General features: G+C 41.2%; 1 pseudogene; it reads left to right on the plus strand.

Annotated features, from left to right (window-relative positions):
* The first annotated feature begins 5,028 nt into the window (after positions 1–5,028).
* LOC116883168 lies at positions 5,029–5,461 on the plus strand (annotated as a pseudogene).
* Positions 5,462–5,829: the final 368 nt, after the last annotated feature.

A 5,829-nucleotide genomic window follows, 5' to 3' on the forward strand; every position in this document is an offset into this window, starting at 1 on the left:
CTCTTACCAAAGATACTCTGGCCAGCACTGTGTTAGCCGGAAGTAGATTTTATATACTCTTTTGGATTTTTAGTGGCATTCATATGGACATCCATGTTTTTATAAGACCAGCTGTCTTTTCAAGGTCGGTATTGTTTGGAAGCTAAGGGAGAACACACTGGATCTAGTAGCCAGAGTCAGTTAGGAAACTCTCACCCTCAGCGTACTACCCAACCGCTGGTCAAACCTGTTTATAATCAGTGATAGTGTTGCTAAGATTCTAGGGCAGAGAAGAGGACTGAGCAAATGCTTGTAACAGCTGGACCACACCATGCCTTGCTTCTGAAACTGTGTGGGCTCCAAAGAGAAAACCGTTTCACAAGCAGTCAGCAGTGCTTGTTCCAAAGTCAAGTCATGGGTTCAGTTCTTCCCACTCATGTGTGAGGCAGTAAAACATTATACCTGTTTTCTTGAGTGTGAAATGAAGGCAGTAATATAACTCCCCATTCACAGCTTTCCAAGGCTCATTAAATGAGACAGTCCTTATGGATGCTGTACACAACCCATAGGGCTGTGAATATTCAACATGTATTAGGCTTTATGATAAGAATAGCTTTTAGGGCAGTGATTTCTCAACCTTGCTAATGCTGCAACTCTTTAATACAGTTGCTCACAATGTGGTGACTTCCAGCCATAAAATTATTTTTGTTGCTACTTCATAACTGTAATTTGTTATTGTTATGAAACATGACATATATATCTGTGTTTTTCAGTGGTCTTGGGTGACCTCTGTGAAAGAGACATTGGACCCACCCCTAAGGAGTTGAGAGCCACAGGTTGAGAGCGAGAATGTTATCACTTGTGACTATCAACTGAAGAGAACAAACATCCTAGCGATCCACAAGAAGTGTATGGCTTTGGGAGGTGCATCTATGGGAATAACTTAGAGATATGTTTTCTGCTAAAGGCATGGTAGAAGCAACAGTTCAGCCATGAGGATGCCTACTATTAGCATTATGATTTTTTCCAGAAAATATTCAAGGGGAATAATTTCCAAGAATATTTCATAGTTGTCTTAAGGCCAACATTAGCTTTCAAACTGAAGGAAAACCTTCATTCTTAATTTGGGGATTTCCATTAAGACCTCAATGACCCAGAATTTCCCACTAGTCCCTCCTACATTTCTCAGGAACTGGAAAGGGCATCTGAAATTGACCTGAAGTCCAAGGGTGGTGAATTATCAAGTGTGAGAGATAGAAGGAACCAGAATGCTAATGAATTAGGATTATAAAAATAAAAAGTATGGGTAGGAAGGGCAGCAAACAATGGTGAATTGACATCTGTTTTAGGTAAAACAGATCAAATTATAATTAGAAGTATTTTCAGTGAAACAGAAAAAAAGATGGGAAATCAAAATCTATTCAATAACCTATCAAATTCTGAGGAGTCAACAAACCAATTTTGAATATATAACCCAAAATGCGATCAGTTAAAGTCTTTTCTTCTTGTTGACTCTTTGAGGAGACCACACTTGTGCTCCCGTGTGCTTTACTTTCTTCCCAGATGCCTCTTTTGCTCTTAACACTTGTTCTTAAGAAATCAGGTAGTAGGCATGATGTTAAATCAATGATGAATCCTCTCCCCTCCTCTCTCTCCTCTCTCTCCTCTCTCTCCTCTCCTCTTCTCCTCTCATTAAACCTCTCCGTGTGGAACCATAAAAAAAAAAAAAATCAATGATGAAGGAAATCCACATTAACTAACTACATTCCACGAAAGATTGGAAAACTTTTTTACCCCATTTAAAGATAGAATTAATGCTCATGATGTCAGCAAACTAAGGATGATAAGAAAAATAGGTACTGTAGAAGTTGCTTGGTACTTTAGCTCTCTGCCACACTTTTTTCTATAGCTCAGAAGTAGACAATAGGAAGCTGGTCAGTGGGTCATTTAGTAGCTCCACAAAGAAAGAAAGTTATTGTTCCCATGCTCAGAATGCCTAAGACAGTGCTACACAATTCCCTTCCCTTGCCAGTGAGCCCCTGAAGAGAACATGAGTGCTATGTTGGAACTCCACTCACCAGTGAGATGGTTCTTGGAGATGGGGTCTTTGGGAAGCTCACATCTTAGTACTGATGCCCTTATCATAAAAGACCACAGAAAACTTTGTCCTCTCTCTGTTTCATGTGAGGATGTGGCAAGGATCAGCACCCTCACAAGTAACTGAGTGGACAGGCACCTTGACCTTGACCATCCATGACTATACAGAAATGTTTCTGTTGTTTCAGCTACTTGGTCTATTATGTATTTTGTTAAAACAACATGAATGACCAAGACAAAGGGTATACCAAGTCTAGCTTCCTTCTGTCTCTTTAAGTAGGAAAAAGGTCGTGAATGATACAAGGCGAAAAGATGGTGGAGTCACGTGACTTAGTGTGAACTTCTAACTGAGAAAGAAATGGACTACAGAAAAAAGGGAATTATAGTAAGCATTAGGAGACAGTGTCCATTTAATATTATATATTATTTTCATAAAATTATTAAGGCAAATATACCATTTGTATAAATAAAGAGAACTGTTTATTAAGTGTACGAATGGCCCAAGCATGCTAAGCACTTTGTACACAGTCTCTCAAGTCTTTCTTCTTTTTTTCTTTCTTTCTTTCTTTCTTTCTTTCTTTCTTTCTTTCTTTCTTTGTTTTTTTTTTTGTTAAGATTTGTTTATTTTTATATATGTGAGTACACTGTCGCTGTCTTCAGACACACGAGAAGAGGGCATCGGATTTCATTATAGATGGTTGTGAGCCACCATGTGGTTGCTGGGAATTGAACTCAGGACTTCTGGAAGAGCAATCAGTGCTCTTAACCTCTGAGCCATCTCTCCAGCACCAAGGCACACATCGTTATGTCATCTAAAGAAAGCCATCTGAGTATGCTTAGGAGTTAAGTAAGTTATTAAAGCATACAGGTTGAACAACTGGCAGAAATGTCAGCTATAATTTCAAAACTTATTATTATATTCATTATGAAAATAATTTTTATATCAACTCAGAGCCCTGTTATCCCATTGGAACTCAGTGTGCTACTGTTGAAGCTTATAAAAATCTTAAGAGTTTCCAACATGAACTAGCTCTGTAGTAGACCAAGCTAACTTCAACTCAAAGAGATCCACCTGCCTCTGTCTCCTGAGTGCTGAGGGATTAACGGTCTGCACCACCACTGCCCAGCAAAAATGATCATTTTAAGAATAAAATCCATCATCTTCATTAGTTTAAGATTCTTTCTCTACATATAATTGACAAGAGTTTTACTCTGCTTCAGTGATAGTTTTATTAGAAATATTGAGAAATAGAACATCACGTTTCATTGAAGGCTCCTTTCAGCATCTTGATTCCCAACGTATTGCTTTATACTTTCCCATATAAAGCCGAAGAGAGCCTGCCCTATGGGAAGCTCCCAATAAACACTAGATATCATCCTAAAACCACTGCCATCATTGCAAACACAGCCTTCACAAATTTTCATTTACATCATACCTTTACAATCAGTAAATGTGCTAGCCCCCTTTGCTCTCTCTCCCTCCTGCTCTCCTTCCCTCCCGCTCTTGTCACCTCTCTCTCTTTCTCTGGTCTGAATGCCACAGGAGCAAGAAGCAGAGCAGTGGTCAATAAAAGTTGCACAAATCCCCGTGTTCACATTTCAGATCCTCCCGGAGTAGGTCTTCAAACAGATGGGCATCTTGTCTCTGTTTCTGATGCTAATTTGCCTTTGCCCTAGGGAAGAGAATGGTCCTCTCTATGACTATGGCCACTACATTCCATCATCCAAATGATGCTTGGGGTAGGGCTGCAATGGACTTACAAGTCATCTGGTTGCAAAAAGGCAGTTTCCCTCATGCTCGCCCACCCTCAGCTGCAAGCTGCATCAGCCATCGTTTCTGCAGTGTGGCACGTCAAGGGAGATATTCTAATGGAAGGAAATGACTGGGACTCTCATGCTTAGCGGGCAATTTAAAATAGGATCAAGTGGTTTTGTTTTGCATATGCATTAAATATTTGTAATGTCATGCCCCTACCTCCACTAAGCACCAGTAAGTGTTCATACATTCCTGGGAGCTAAGCAGATTGAGGGCACAGAGACGAAAAACCTGGTACAAACTCTGAGAAACCGTTCACTGCAGGTTTCCTGATACAGCAGGTTCTGTGTGCTCACTGAGACAGCATCCTCACTGCTGAGCATGCCCAGTCCTTGACTAGTGTGCTGTTTCCAAGGATGCTAGTTATATGAAATAACCTCTAAGCTCACCACCACCCCACAGAGTTTTCTGTAATGGTGACGATTTCTAATTTTTCATTGATCATCAACATAGCAACTAGCTACTACATTGTCCTGGGACAATTGAAATGGGACCAGTACCATAAAGTAAAATTAATTTTTATTTAAATAATCCCATGTGCCAATATTAGGGTGACTGGGCGATCCAAGTTTACTGAGGATTCACTGAGTCTGAAGCCTTCTCAGGCTGGCTAAGTCAGTCGGGTAAACTGCAATAGCCGATCTTGTTTGCCAGCTTGGTAGATGAAGAACTAGTCAGGACATCAGCCAAACACACCTCTATGTGTTCTGTGACAATCTCTGCAGAAGAGATTAGATCTTGAGGCTCTGACTGAGTGACAAGGCCACTACCCTGAAGAACTCACAATGATGTTATTGGTAAGTGGGGAGAGGATCGATGCTGTAGAAAGTAGGGCCCTGGGGGCTTGTCTTTGGGACCTACACTCTCTGCCATTGTTCTCTCTGTTATTTATTTTTTTTCTTCTGTCTACTGCCTGTCTGTTTAGAAAGAAAGAGCCCACCCCACCACAATGTCCACCACCTTGATGCTCAAACACGTGGGACTATTAGCCACAGACTGAACGCTCATGAAACCATGAGCTAAAAGTAGATCTTCAAGCTCATTATGTCACTTTTCAGCTCATCAGAGAACCGAAGGCTACTGGTTGCCTCATTAAAAATAATACAGCTTTGCCCTCTTTCCTTTCTGCCACCGCCATGTCAGCCAGACTGAGGAAGTCCCGGAAATTCCAGGGCCACGTGAGCCACGGTCACAGTCGCATCAGTAAGCACCACAAGCACCGAGGAGGCCAGAGGAATGCTGGAGGCGAGCTTCTCCACAGGATCAACTGTGACAATACTGTAACAGGAAAGACGGTCTGAGGCGTTACCACCTGAAGAGGAACCAGAGCTTCTGCCCAACTGTCAACCTGAATAAACTATGGACATTGGTCAGCGAGCAGACGTGGATCAGTGCAACAAAAACAAGACTAGAGCTGCTCCCATGATGTTGTTTGATCCAGGCTGCTATAAAGTTCTGGGGACGAGGAAGCTGCCTAAGCAACCTGTCATGGTGAAGGCCGAAGGCCGCAGCAGAAGAGCTGAAGAGAAGATTGAGGGTGTTGGAGGTGCCTGTGTTCTGGTGGCTTAAAGCCACTCTGGAGGTTAATTAAATGCTAACATTTTCCATGTTAAAAAAAATATTACAACAGCTTTGTGTTCCTGATTCTAGGGAATTTCCAATCTGTGAGAATTTCTTAAAATTGAATTTTGTTTTCTTGCAATAGCTTGTGCATTCCAACAGTTAACCTACCTCCCAACTACAGCTTGAATTCTCCCTCCAGAAAAGGACCCCTTTCAACTCTTTCTTCAATTAAATTACAAATAAGTTTAAGAGGGATTATACCTGACTATGTCCTGGTACGGTACTGTAACTATGTCTTGTTGCAAAAATTGATCTCAACTGTTAGGGTCCTGACGAAAGGAACTCTTGATTTCACATCCTGTCACTACAAAGAC

This window comes from Rattus rattus, chromosome 14 (assembly GCF_011064425.1).
Source record: "Rattus rattus isolate New Zealand chromosome 14, Rrattus_CSIRO_v1, whole genome shotgun sequence".
Classification (NCBI taxonomy): Eukaryota; Metazoa; Chordata; class Mammalia; order Rodentia; family Muridae; genus Rattus; species Rattus rattus.